Genomic DNA, 15038 nt, shown 5'->3' on the forward strand with positions numbered 1-15038 from the left:
CAGAGACAATTTTGAAATGTGCCTCCGTTCTCATAGCGAGCCTTGCTCTGCTTTTAGATCTAGTTGGAGGAAGAAAAATGGGTTACTGTTTCTTCCACTGATGGTACCCATCCCTCTCCAAGGTGCCAAATGAAGCAGCCTCTGTAAACTGTTACACAAAGAAGTTAAATTTTCTTTCCAGAAAAAATGGAGAACAGGATAAAAACTGTGATGCTGCTTTATGTTTTGTGCTCCTGGACTAGGCAGATCACAAAGTCAGCCCCAGGGATTCATTGCTTACCTTAACTGTGAGATAAAATCCAATGTTTGAGGAACACTGATTTCAGCTGGAGCAGCTTAGTTCTCTTTACATTTGCTAAAATAAAACACAAAAAAGCTGCAGTTGTTCCTAGGCATGTAGCAAGGGAGTGTCCCTGAAAATATAGAGAAGAAAACCCTGTTGGCTGGATCCTGCATGTCTTTTGTACAAGGAAAATGGATATAAGGTCAGCTTCCAAAAAAGTGCACTTCTTGCTGCAGTTGTTGGCCTTTAATAAAAATTCAAGGTGGGGAGCAGACCTGGTGGGAGCGACTTGCAGAATTGTTCTCTGTAGCATGAGGGTTACTGCCCCCAGCCTCCTGCTGATTCTCAGGGACCATTAGAAGGACATGGAGCCACTAATACAGCAACAGCAGCAGTCAGTTCTAGTGAGCAGATCACCCTGATTGGGTGGGGAAAGCACATACCAGAATGCACTTAGTCAGCTGGTCCCTCACCCTTTTTTTTTCATTAAATTATTTAGTTTTAAAACTCAGAATGAGAAGAACTCAATTGAAAAAAATTAAAAAGCTAGATACTCATCTTCAGTACTTGCTACATATGGCCAAAAATTATTTACTGTCCTGTGGGACTTCCTAGCAAGACAAATCACTAAGATCTGGGATCTTTTTAAATTATTTTTTTCCTTGCTTTATGTTTCTAACTGACACAAAGTCCAGAAATTTCTTGAGCTTTAAAAGCAATGTTGTCACTTTGGTTGTCGTGCTATTTGAACAGGATCTGAAATGCCTGTGATGTTAAATCCTGCAAATCTTACCTGAAGCATGGCAAAAATTCTGCAGTGCATAGTAAGCATGAGGCCAGCAGAAAAAAAAAAAAAAAAAAAAAAAAAAAAAGTGTACTGTTTAAAAAATTAATCAGCTTAGACAGACATGAGCAAATGAGGGAGAGAAAAGCAGCACAGGATCTGAGAAGCATCATGTACTGTAACACATAAAAGGAGGTAACACCTATATATAAGGCAGCAGAGTTAAATAATTTTTAAATCTAGTAAAAGCAGATAGCAGTCAGAGAACCTGGGAGGTTTGAGACCTGTATCTGAAATCTTGACCAAATATTTTGATTCGAGTGAAAAGACAGAAAAGTAATTCAGAAGAATCATGCGATCTGAGTTGAAAACAATTGCCCTGCTCTACTGCATTAAAGTACAAAAGAAAAGGAAAGGAAGAAAGCTAGAAAGTAAGTAATAATTTATACAGCAACAACGCTGAGAAGTGTTTCAAGCTACATCTCCAAGGTTTCCTGTGTTTTATTGTGCCTCTCCATTTGTCTGGTGTAAGTTAAAGATGCTCTTAAAAGAGTACCTTTGTACTGTTGTTAGAAGCCGTGCCCAGAAAAACCCAACAGCTTTTAAGCATTTAGGATCCAGGTCTGTAAACACTTCTTGCCATCAGTGAGGTGTTTAAAGCTAATAATGAACATTCATGCTTGCAGAGCTCAGGTCATAGGTTGCTCCAGTAGCCACTGAGCCGTGGCAGGGAAGCAGCCGTATGTCACTAATGTTAATGACACCAAGTGAAAGGGAAAATCTAATGGCTGCCAGCTACTGTTTGGATGACAGCAATTAGTAACTACACTCAGGATTAGTCAGGCCTGCAGGCTGACACCAGCTTGTGTGGGCATACATCACAGGGTAAATGAAACTATTAACCCTTTTTCACTCTGCCTGCTTCTGTTTAGAGACCTTGCCTACACTTGCATTTCACTCTAGCTTTCAGAAAAGGCAACGAAGCATTTTAATGGAGTTTCTTTGGTGAGACCCATTTTCCAGCAGTGGTGACTCTCCACATGGTTAAATGACATGATCCCCCTAGGTGGGTAACTGGCTTTCCCACAGAAGGTAACACGTTCTTTTGATTTGCTGGCACATCCATCTGTGGGCTCTACCACAAAGTGTTTTGCTCAGACATCTCCTTTTTCTTATGAACCGTATAGTTTCCCATATAACCTGGTTATCTGTCCATTCTCAATGAGGGTGTATTTTACGCAAGATAAAAATGAACGTTCTTTCAAGATGTTGTGTCCTGCTGGCTCTTTGCTAAGTGCAGCTCAAGATAGTCTTAATATTACATGTTCTTACTTTTCGATTCCCAAACTCTTCAAGCTCTTTGGGAATTCGAGATACACAGTAGTAGTTAACAAATGTTTTTTACCTGTGCCTCTGGTTCTGCTCTGACCTACTTAGACATCAGTTTTACTTTCAAGTCATTCAAGGACCATTGTGAGTCCATCCTAGGATAGTCTGGAGAAGCATGCTGAAATAAATTGTCACAGTAGCCAAGCAGTCACAGTAACTATAAAATGAGTAACATTTACTGTGGGGTCTCTGAGATCTTTTTTCAGCCCATGGAAGAGCCAAATGCTCTAAATGGGATTCATCTCACTTAACTTTGTCACCCATACCTTGGGGTACCTTTGGAGTACCATTCACCCTACCCTAAAAAAGAAGTTATAAACATGTCAAATACATGTTTTAAAGGTACCCAAATGTGTCCAGAGCTGAAAGTGATGGTAGCACTCATCAAACATGTTTTAGTCACCTGTTTTATGAGGAACTAAATGCCTTTTCTTTCCATCAACTGCATAAGTAGCTCAGATGTGGACACCTACACATGGTCAAATGAAGCCCAGCCTTTTTAACAAGGTTCATGTCCTCCAGGTTTAGGTGTGAATTAAGTGGTATATGTCTGATTGGTCTATGCACTACAGTCTGCAGCTCCATTTGCATCCAAGCCAGAGTTACAGCTCAGTAAAATGGACCTGGCACAGTGGTTGCTGGACTGTGCAGGCTTCATCATGTAGCTGCAGCCTCCTTATGTAACTGCACACCCACAAAAACCCTGGAAAAAGGCTTTCTGGCTACAGGAAAGTCAGGATCAGCTTGTACTGCCCTTTCAGAATTCTCACTCCTGTATTTAACACTCAGCATTTATTCCTTTTATTCCTTTTCAGTACCTTTGTTTCTGAGTGCTGTATTTTTGCCTCTTCACACTGGAGATGTTCAGAGTGCCTGTATTTTGCTTTTCTAGCAAACTTAATCTTTTTGATCCCTATTAAACCTCTGGGAGCCTTCCAGTTGAGATCTCTTTGTTCATCCTTTCTCTCACTGTGACTTTAGTTGAATTTTCCTGTAAATCTTGCTCATGGCTTGGTACTAGAAAAGCTCCTTGAATGCATACAATTGAATATTGGCTGTGCAAAGGTTAGACATGAAAGACCCAAAGCATTCCTGCACCAGTTAAATCTACAGACCTGGAAAAGAGAGGTCAGAGAGCTAAGCTGACTTGCTTGAATTTGAATCACAAGAAATTCTGCCATAAGAGAAGAATTTCTGTGCTTTTGAGATAGCCACATGATGTGACAGCTCCTTCTTTGCTTTCCAGACTAAAGGCAAAATACTCATGTTCCATTTTAACATGTTTAGGTTAGCTGATTTCTGCCTGCTTCATCCCCCTCCAGTGCATATAGAATAGAAAGTGGTGATCACTCCATTAAAACCAGCATGTTTGTTTTGGGTAAGAAGGAACAACAGTGGTAAATATTTGCAAGATAACTGATGATAGACAGCAGGACCAGCAGCCAAAGCCTTTTACTGTTGCTATTAGAGTTTCTTAGCCATTCATCCACAGACACCTTTTCCCAGCAGACCTATTTATCTGCTATCAGGTAGCAGGAGTGTGGTGAGTAATGATGATCTTCTTGACTCTGCGTGCAAAGCTGAGCCTCATTAGAAGACTCTCAGGGACCCATTGTGACATGGTTACGTCCAAAGAGGACACGCCGTCTGGGGGTGGTTGGGTGAGCAATCTGAAAAGTAACACAGCTCTATTTATAGAGCACTAAGTGCAAACTACTAGAAAGCTAAAATCTACATGCTCTGGCTGTGTTGGATTTGGTGGTGTGAACTATGTCAGGGTGAAGGACACTGAATAAATAGCTTTCTGCAGGCAAGAGAGGCTATTTGGGTAATCCTATATCCATTTCTATAGTGATGCCAGGAATATTGAGGTTGATCATATTCACTGTAGGTTAGCAAGGGCTCTGAAGATGCACATCCTTGGCTCTGGGAAAGAGCAGAAGGCAAAGAGTCCTCCACACAGTGATGTAGCTCTGCCCAAAGGGTCCCCACATCACTCAATATCTCAAGCCACCACCAAAGTGTCAGGGGCCACTATCTCATGGTGTGGTGGAGGAAACTCCGTCTCCCTCCCACCCCACCAGAAGTATCTTTCTTCTCCAGAAAAATAAAAAAATCCAAATGTCACAAGACTTTCAGATAGTCGGACTAGATGACCTTTAAAGGTTCCTTCCAACCCAAACTATTCTATATTCTGTGATAGTTACCCCTGGAAGGAAAAGGGGGTTGTAATTTCTATTGACCAGCTTGATCTTTATGAAGGCTTTTGTGATTAAAAGGGTGCATTTTCAGGGGTCTTCTAAAAAGCCTTTCTGCTTCCCAAGAATCAATGCCAACACCTTGGTCTTCAAAAGCTTCAAAGAAACCCATGCCAGGCTCTCCCAGGGAAACTGGTGGGAGCCATATTGAGCCAACATTAAAATGCTTAGAAAGTCTCACCTGGTTGATAAACAGGAACTGCTGTAGATATGACATATTTTATTACCATATGGTTGCTATAGTTGGCAGTAAAATTAATTGAGCTGACACTGCTCATAGTGTTGACACACACAATGGCAGCAAATGACTGTAACTCAGTGTTATTTATATCTATTTTTTGCTCCCAGGAGAGCTTCTGTAAACTTTAAAACTCCAATTTTTTAAAATAAAAAGCACCCAACTAAATGTCAGAGAGTGTAACAAAGTCATGTTAGTAAAAGGCAGAGATAAAATTTATAATGTGAGAAGACTTATTCTGATCTCACATACCTGGGTATGAAATTGCAATCACCCTGCAATAGAGAGTGGCTGAAGAAGGTCTTTTCAAGGTGAATCCAAGGTGATGTCATGACCAAAATGCCTGATCTACCCTGATAGGTGGACCTGACAAGTCAGTCTGAAGTCCCAACTATATTTGTGGGGCTTCAGCTGGAAGGAGGCTCCAGCCATGCACGTTGTCCCTGACTCCTAATCCTGCAAAAGTGCTCTTGTGGATAAGAATCTACGTAAGTTAACACAGAGCATGAGGTGCTAGATGGTTTTGCAGCTTAAACAGGGAAAGCTCAAAATGCACAGTGCTTTTAGCACATCTGCAAGGCTTTCACCTCCATCATCCCCAGCCCTGGAAGCAATAAATACCACAGAACATATGTACTAATGCAAAACTTTCTTAATGACCTCCTCTTCTCTCTGTCTGTCAGCTATTGCAACTAGATCAGCACATCTCGGTGTCACATGCATCACGTATTAGAGAAGTTATTTTGTTCTAACACTGCAACAGTTGCTGTTTGGGTTTCTGTAGTTCAGCTCTGTGTGAGTCACTGAGTATTTACCCAGCACATTGAGCCCAGTTATGTTTAATTTCTGAAAACAATTTCTGCAGCTGTTCAGGTGCTGCAGGCATCTCTGTGTGCTCACAAATAAAGATTGCATAAACTCTTTGTCTGCCTTGCTGAGTTTCCAGACTTCATCTCCTGAAACTCCCATGTTTTATATCCATTAAACCCAGATCTCTCTATTGATCCTCAGGAAAAGTGGGAGTTTTGGGGCCAAACCCAGCTGAGGAGAAGGCCCTCAGCTTGGGGGCTTTCACGCCTTTCCAAGAGGGAGGACCACTCATCTATGGGGAAGGATGCACCATCTGGAGGATGGCTGGGCTTTGCACAGTTTTCCACAGGAGGAAGGAGCAGGCATGTATGTACCACAGCAGCCCCATTCCCACCTTCAGCAAATGCCCTAGACTCAGCCTTGGGTGCTCCATATGTGGTTTTGGGGTGAATTGTCTCGTAAGCTATGGTTTAAAGAGTATTACAGTGTCTGTAGGAGGATAAGCTGTATTCACTTTTAGAGAATTTGGCAGAGATCTTTGGCTACACATGTTTACTTCTCCAGCTCCCTCAGGATGATGTTGTTTTGACACAAAGTCTCAGTTTGATTTGCTCCACAAAACGCTGATTGCTCTGTCAGCACCTTTCAATTTGGCAGCACACCACAGCCTTCAAAATACACAAAAGTAAATTTGCAATTTCAGGGGTGAAGTGATTTATTGCTCTATAAATAGCCTACCACATTAACATACTAGTGCTCAAGTGGAACTAGGCTAAGTAGAATACTTGTAAATGTAATTTTGATGCTTTATTAATTGTTCCCACATGGATTTGCTTTCCTCTTCACCACTTTTGTTGGTGTCTGATTTTTCCCTCTCTTTAAACTGTTGCTGAACTTATTACCTTACCAAAAGATGTGTTTTCCCCAACATCAATCCCAATGCCCCATTCCCAACAAATTCACTTGAAAGAAAATATTTTGAACAAAAAAATCTGTGAGGCACTCCAGTTCATTTCAAAACCTGCTTTATGAATAGAAATTCAGCTCATGTGCCAGCCTCACTGGCTATGAAGATGTAGAGCAGCACAGTGAGGACGAGTCCCAGCAAGAGAGCTGCATCTGATAGGTAAAATAAGCACTCCAGGGGCATGTTTTCTGCTCACATCACTGCCACCAACTAATTTGGGGTAAAATTTATTATTTTGCAGAACATCAGCCCAAAACTTGCACCTTATTTAGGCTCTAGCTTAAGGCTCAGGGTGGGAATTCAATAAATCCAAGATATCAAATCACAGAATCATAGAATCCTTTAGGTTGGAAAAGACCTTTAACATCATTGAGTCCAACCATTAACTTCACCAGGTCCACTGCTATGAATGATGCTTTTATGAGTCTTCCTCCCCAGAATGAACTGTGGCTTCTGCTCTCTCAGGGAAGTTAATTTACACTCCTTTATTTCAATGTCTTTCTCTGTAAATTAATATTTACTCAGCCTTTAAGATGCTTAGATAATAAGGACTTATGGCAGGACAAGGAGGGGTTTATCTGCTAGCTGATTATGGCCAAAAAATGTGTAGTATCTTGCAAGTCAAGTTGGAGTGCAAATCTTGATTCAAGCTCCTGTAGGACCACAAATGCTCATGCTGGAGCATTTTTTTGCTTGTCCTTGTTATGTGAATGATCATCACAGCTTAGACATGCCCAAAGAGAGCAACAGGATGACCCATGAGGAGCCTGGTCCTGGCATAAGCTCCACAGGACTCCAGAGCTTGGCCAGGCACCTCAGGATGGGACCAAAACAGGCAACACATCACCATCCCATACTGAAAAGGTGGTAGAGCTATGCCTCTGTTTTACCTGCATTTCATTTTTTTTAAAACCCTTGTGAGGCTGTGTACTAATTCATCCCTAGCTATTTCTGAGAATAGTGAAGGTGAGGGCAAGGGGAATCTTTAGTGCCTCTGGCTTTAAAAAATACAAACATTAAGGTCATTAGAAACCTACAGACCTCCAAGCAATCAGACCGAACAAATTCGAAATTAACCTTGCAAAGGGAAGAGTGTGTTCGAATTAATCTCTGAAACACGTACTTTACTGTGGAGGTGAGGTAAAATGTCAGCCTGAAGTCAAAAGCTTTGTCCAACCAATCTCTGTTTTAAGACTCAGAGTGACCCCTGATATTTATCAAGGTAATGAAAATACTACAGGTCTTTTAAGAAGCTGATGTGAGGTCATACTCAGCTAACCCATCCTAACAACTGGCTGTTTCTGCCATAACTACACAAATCACTTCTCTATCACTTTCCCACATGCAGAGGCAAATCCTGCAGACTGATTATTCTTATTTCCTATCATATTTCTCCTAAACTTTGCTGTTAATTAAATATATATATGTTTATTTTGTATTTATATTTAATGAAAGCATTTATATGTAATATATAACATATACCTATAAATATATTTGATGACCAAAGTGGCCAAACAGAGGTAACCCAGCTGACTCCCAAATGCTCCAGATGACCCTGCAGGCAAAGATGCTCTAAGCAGCAGGGATAATAGAGGTGACTCAGCCCTCTTCCCACTGCATCATAAGTGACTGAGCAGACTGATGTCACCTCCACAAGCAGGAGCACAGTCAATGAGCTGGCCAGCTGAATGTGCAGGCTGCTGGTGTGTAAGTAAGCCGTTAATGTCTGAGGCCAATGACAACAGGTCTTTAATTCTTTTCTGAGCATAGTACAAACAGAGAAGGCAAAAACTTATTAAACCAAACCACAAATAATCATAGAATTGTAGAATCATTTCGTTTGGAAAAGACCTTTAATTTCATTAAGTCAAACCGTTAACCCAGCACTGCCAAGTCCACCACTAAACCATGTCTCTCAGCACCACATCTATATGGCTTTTAAATACCTCCAAGGATGAGGACTCAACCAGTTCCCTGGGCAGCCTGCTCCAGTGCCTGACAACTCTTTTGGTGAAGAAATTGTTCCTAATATCCAACCTAAATCTACGGCACAACTTGAGGCCATTTCCTCTTGTCCTATCCCTTTCTACTTGGCAGAACAGACCAACCCTCACCTCACAACAACCTCCTTTCAGGTAGTTGCAGAGAGTGAGAAGGTCTCCCCACAGCATCCTTTTCTCCAGGCTAAATAACCCCAGTTCCCACAGCCACTCCTCATAAAACCAGTTTTGGTGCCCTTTTTTGACACACAAAGAAGTCCTATGTCAAAAATACCAAAGAAGTAAACTATACTTTCTTTCCAAATACACTTCCCTGTCTATTCAATGCATCTGGATTAGACTGCCAAGTACTTTACTTCTCAGGAAATCACAGGAAAGCATTCAACCTCCTTTTGGAAGAAAACAAAGAAAACCAACCATATGCATGTGTCCTTGACACTGAGGCAAAATAAGGTGTTTTGTTGGCACTTTTGTAGGATGAACTGGGTGCTTCATCCTGTTGCAGCTGTGCTCCCTACATGGGCACCTACAGAAGATCCAGCTTCCCAAAAGTCTGCTCTTCATGGGTACCCCTTTTTTGTTTCTCCCTCAAACTCCAGAAAAGAGGTGAGTGGGGATTAATGAATAAAGTGTCAACCAAAAGCTAGTCATCTGCAGGCAGTGGAAGTACAACAGGTCAAAACCCCCCCAAATCCTGAAGATTTAACATAGCACAAACAGCTCCCAGACACTACAAAGTCTGACTGCAATTTTTATCACCCAGCATGCTTGGATTTTTGTGCTAATGGGCTGTAAGCCTGAATCAGACCAGCTGACCAGGACCTCCTCCATCTGTAATACATTCAGCACCTAATTTTCAGACATCCCATCACCAGTGCAGAGGAAACCATAAGGTATATTATTGTTTATCTTTTGACATGTCACTCCAAATCTAGTAACTGATTTCTTATTTTGCATCTTATCAAGTGATGCTCATTTTATTCTTACCTTAAAGTTTCCTTAATCATTACAGGTGTTTGGAAACATTCTGGCAGAGTGTCACCCAAGGAAAAGCAATATTTAAAACAAAGCCAACTTGCTGTGCCAAACATCCCAAAGTGGTGTCAGGAGTCCCCAAAGCTGGCAACTGTGGAGCTGCTGTGAAGCTGGCAACTGAGCTTATCAAAAGGGGACTCTCCCCAATAGGCATTAACCACAGCTGCTGTCATATTCAGCAAGGCTGTGAGGGGACAGACTGTGGGGTCTCCATGCAAACATAGCACTGAGTTTATAACACATATTTATTAAGTGAGCTAAGAATAGGAATGTTTTGTACCAACCGCAGCTTTGACTGAAAAAAGATTGTGGGATGATTGTTCTGTTGAGTTATTGAAGGATTTTGTCCCATCACATTGATTTGCTAAAAATAGACTAAAGCTCTCTCTGATTTTTAAGGTGGAGCAACCAGACTATCAAACATTTCAGAGCCATCTGCTGCACATTTGAATTCACATGGCTCATTTTGGACATCTGCTCTGAAATAGAATGAATGACATCCAACAGATAACTATTTTTCTCCACTGGCTAGAATGGACCAGGCAGCTCGTTGAAATGCAGGTGTCTGTGCTGTAGATATACACTTGCTCAGAGTCATCCTAAACTAGTTCTAGTTTCAGAAGATAATTAAAAATCACTGACATTGATAAGGATATTTCCACTTGTCACAGTAAGAGAGTCAACTGTGTTCTTGGCTGCATCAAAAGAAGATCAAGGGAGGTGATTCTCCCCCTCTGCTCTACTCTACTCTACTCTGCTCTGCTCTGCTCTGCTCTGCTCTGCTCTGCTCTGGTGAGACTACACCTGGAGCACTGTGTATAGATCTGGAGCCCTCAGCACAGGTAAGACATGGAGCTGTTGGAGAAGATCCAGAGGAGGGCCTCAAAGATGATCAGAGGGCTGGAGCATCTATCCTAGGAAAACAGGTTGATAGTGTTGAGGTTGTTCAACCTGGAGAAGGGAAGGCTCCGGGGAGAACTTCCAGTATCTGAAGGGGCTACAGGAAAGCTGGGGAAGGATGTTTTACAAAGGCTTGTAATGAGGGGACAAGGGGTATTGGTTTCAAATTGGAAGAGAAGAAATTTAGGTTAGATATTAGGAAGAAACGTATGAGGGTGGTGAGACACTGGCACAAGTTGCCCAGGGAAGCTGTGGAAGCCCCATCCCTGCAAGTGTTCAAGGTCAGGCTGGATGGGGCTTGGAGCAACCTGGTCTAGTGGGAGGTGTCCCTGCCCATGCAAGGGGTTGGAAGTAGATGATCTTCAAGGTCCCTTCCAACTCAAACCATTCTACGATTCTATGAGTAAGGATTAAATGTAACCCTACAAAGCTCCTAAGAAGTATTTAAATAATTGAGCCCATATCAAGACTGTTGTTTTCACTAAGATTGTGTCCAAACACAAGGTTATTTCTCCAAGCCAGGATCTACAAGTCACAGCAGGATAACACGGGAGAAGATGAACTGCCCCAGGTCCAGCTCCAGGTGGAATTCCTCATTGTCCAAAACTGTAAAAACCTGCAGCTTTCCCCACAACAAAACTGCATTTTAAATGCTTTACAAGTTTTAACAGTGCTTTGGTTTTTGGCCAGGAAAAAGAGTCCATTTTTTTGAGCAGAAATGCAAAGCTATCATATACAATTTATACTAAACTAACATGACCCATTGACATGATACCATTATGCAGGATAACCAAAAGCAGAGCCCTTGCTAATCTTAGAAATGCAGGTCTGGAAGCAATCTCCAGGGCAGTGGATACCTCATCCACATTCCAGACACTGAAACTCCCAGCCTCATGCAGCAACTCTGAGAGCTGCTTTTATGAAGATCATTATCTTTCTTAACCTCTATGCAAAATTCATAGAAACAAAAAGCACTGAGAGCCAGGATTCGCTGTGTATCAGTCATGGTGATAGTCTGGATCTCCTGAAATTCTTATTGTTCCATACAGCAAAGAAAATGTATATATTCAGCTTTCATTGTGATTTAGAACAAAGAGGACAAATCCTGGTTTACAGAACCAGTCCTGCCTGCTTAAATCATAAAATCATCCCCTGAGAATCCACTTCTGTCACTCAAAGAAGTTCTACTTTTAATCATGTCCTTAGGAGAATCACCTCTCAGATGTGCCATAATGTAGAACTGCCCTGGATTGCCTCAGAGAGCAGCTTTGGACAGGAAATAGCATAAATTGATCTCTTAGCCTTAATTTTAACCCTGGACCGTAATAACAACATTTCTTCATAAAATAAAATAGAGGCAAACCTGCAGAATTACACAGTTATTGAATTGTAACTCTGGGGCAAAGAATAAATAAAGCAGAAGCAAAGATGAAGGGGAGGGAGAAATGTCCTACCTGTGTTGGTTTAATAAAGGAGAGTGTTTTTCAGGAGAAAAATCCAGAAACATTGATCTTAGGCCCCTTCCCAGCCAGCTCATTATATGGGAAAAGCTTTAAATTTTGGTAGAGCCCCACCATCATTTTCATGGGAAAATTCAGCTAACACATAGTTGCAGGTTATTATTAAAACTATAAGAGAAAGGACTTCAGTTTGACCCTGCTAACTGGGATTTGCTTCCTAGCTAAGCCCTGCCCATAGAGATGATTCAGAACAGTCATGATTTCCTGCTCAAATGTTATGGTGAGGGGAATATTGGTGAACCAAAAGATATAAATCACACAAAACCTATTGACATGCTAGTGTTTTAACCATGGGGCATCAGGGGCTTCCAGATTCTGTTCTGGAAGGTGAAATAGTGACACAGAGATGGACAAGTTAGCTCAGTAGGAGGAGCTCTGTGAATGAAGCTAGTTTTTTATTTCTCTGTGTTGCTTTTTTTTTTTTTAGGAATGATATAAGAATTCATATGAATAGTATTCCTCCTTGGTAAAACTGAAAGAAATCTCAGTGCTTTCACACAGTAAAATACCATCTGCTTCTATTTAAGAAATCCGTGATAATGGAACCCGAAACACTGAGATCAGATGTTTAATGTGACTTTAAGAGTTTCAAATTAGTATTCCAGATCAGCCTTGCAAAAAGTTGTCAGCTCCAAAATCACTTCTCAGCTCTTTCCCATGGCGACCAAGAAAGAAAAAACAATATTTCATTCTTTGAGAACAATAAAAAAAGACTTCCCCACAAATTTGATGAGTTTGTTACAAGCAGAGAAGAAAACCCTGATGTGTACTCAGAGCATACACAGTTATAAGCATCAGATTTAGGTCAGACTGAGCAAAATGTCTCTGACTCATCTATTTAAGGAGCGTTTAACAGTCTCTTCCTATAGACTGTAGATGGGAATTTAAAATCCCAGCATAGCAGGACTGCAAAATTCATACCCCACAAAATGAAGATGGAATAGAAAGTTAAAATGACAGAAAGATGCCCCTCTGAGCCCCCAAAAAAGCTTAGGAACCTCAGATCCAATTTCATGCACTTAACAATAAATGGCCATGCCTGACTGCAGAGGCACCACTGTGACCTTGCAGGGATTCCTTTGACTGTAGTAGGACATGGCCAGGGGAATTGAGGACAAAATCTGGTGGTGTTCTAAGTTGGGTCAGGACTCTAGACACCCTCAGGATTAACTCAGGAAGCAGAAAGAGGACTCTACCAGATGCAGGAGGGTGAGGCAGGCCACCATGAACGAGCTGAACTAGGAGTGAAGCAGCTTCAGAGACCAGTGGGTGGAGACAGCCCATTCCTGGAGGGGCCAAGGGCTATGACATTTGGGACTGCTGGTTTCTCTAGCTTCTTCCTGGTAGTATGGATGGATTTGACTTTGGGTATGCATTATGGCAGAAATGTTTGCTATTCCCTAGGATTCCTAAGGAAATAAGAGATAAAGCAGTGATAAAATCCATCACTTGTACTCCAAAAATAAATGAGGTACAAAGGACCAAAAATCTAACAAGATTGCAAAACACCAAAAAGTATTTCAGAGCAAGTCATGACACACATTTCTTGTAATTTTGTTTATCTCAAATCTACTGACAAGTTACATTTGTGCCCTGTTAAAAATACTCACTAAAACCTGCAAGATTTGTATGTGTTCAGCTGTTTCCCAGTATACATCAAAACATATCAAAAACTGTACTGTAATGTAGAAGCTGGCAAAGTTCCTGTGTCTTTCTGTAAAAACAATTAATTTTTTTCATCATTGTTGTGAACAGGTTTTTTTCTCCAGTAAATTATGTAAATTCTGGCTATATCAGTCTTTATTATCTGAAATTCAGAAGGGCTTCAGGAAACATATTCTAAATTACTAAAATCCCAAGTGCCCAAAACTTTAACTTTCAGATTTCATATATTGTTCTGGTTTTGTCTGGAAAATAAGGAGTTAAAAACAAACATTTGTGTCCTACCCAACTCTGGGACAAAGAAACCTTTCAACAGAAAAGAGCAGTTAATACCATTTATTCCCTTTACCCAGTTAAGGAAAAGCTAAACTAAATTCATTTTTTAGATGAGTTGCAGTGAAAAGCAAATACCATATGGTTTTCCCTAGGATTTGTTAACCTATATTAAGCAATAATTTAAATCACATGGCTTTTATTCAGGCTATGTTCTTTTAAAAGCATGTGGATATGAGTACATTTAAAATCTTCTAAAATACTCACAATCCTGCCCTCTCACCTATCCATCATGTACGTGTTGAGGAAGAAATGGTCACTCCTTTAGATGACAATGGAAATAAGATGTCAAGCTCCTACCTTCAAATCTCTGCTCCAGTACCATTTCCACCCCAAATACAGTCATAGTCATTATTGTGATGCTCATAAGCTAGCAAAACCCAAAAAACCAAACAGGCTTTGAACCATCCAGCTGCTAGGGCAGTTACAAAACACTCAGAAAGTCAGACACAAAATATCACAGATCAGACCAGATGAGGTTTATTCCAATTCTTTCTGTCCTTCCCATTTACTTTGGCACTCTCTCAGTTCTGCCTACTTTGCAGCCAGGTTGTGCAGGAAAATAACACAAGGTGTATCAGTGAACCCAGGTGCCTGCAGTGAACCAGCCTGTAAACTTCCTAAGACAAATAAGCTGATCAGATGTAATCATGAGGACATTTTTAAGAACGTTGTCTTTAACTCCTGTGAAATATAACTTTGGGGTTCCCAATACACTGAATATCTTTTTGTAAAAGCCTCAGGGAACAAATAGAAAAAGCTGAGGTTATTTCAGTCTGTGATGGAATGACTGCACGACTACATGACTGTAGCCTCATGAAGACAAACTCACTGGTTTCATTTGTGCTGGCTGCAGAAT

Source organism: Apus apus, chromosome 1 (assembly GCF_020740795.1).
Source record: "Apus apus isolate bApuApu2 chromosome 1, bApuApu2.pri.cur, whole genome shotgun sequence".
NCBI classification, from domain to species: domain Eukaryota; kingdom Metazoa; phylum Chordata; class Aves; order Apodiformes; family Apodidae; genus Apus; species Apus apus.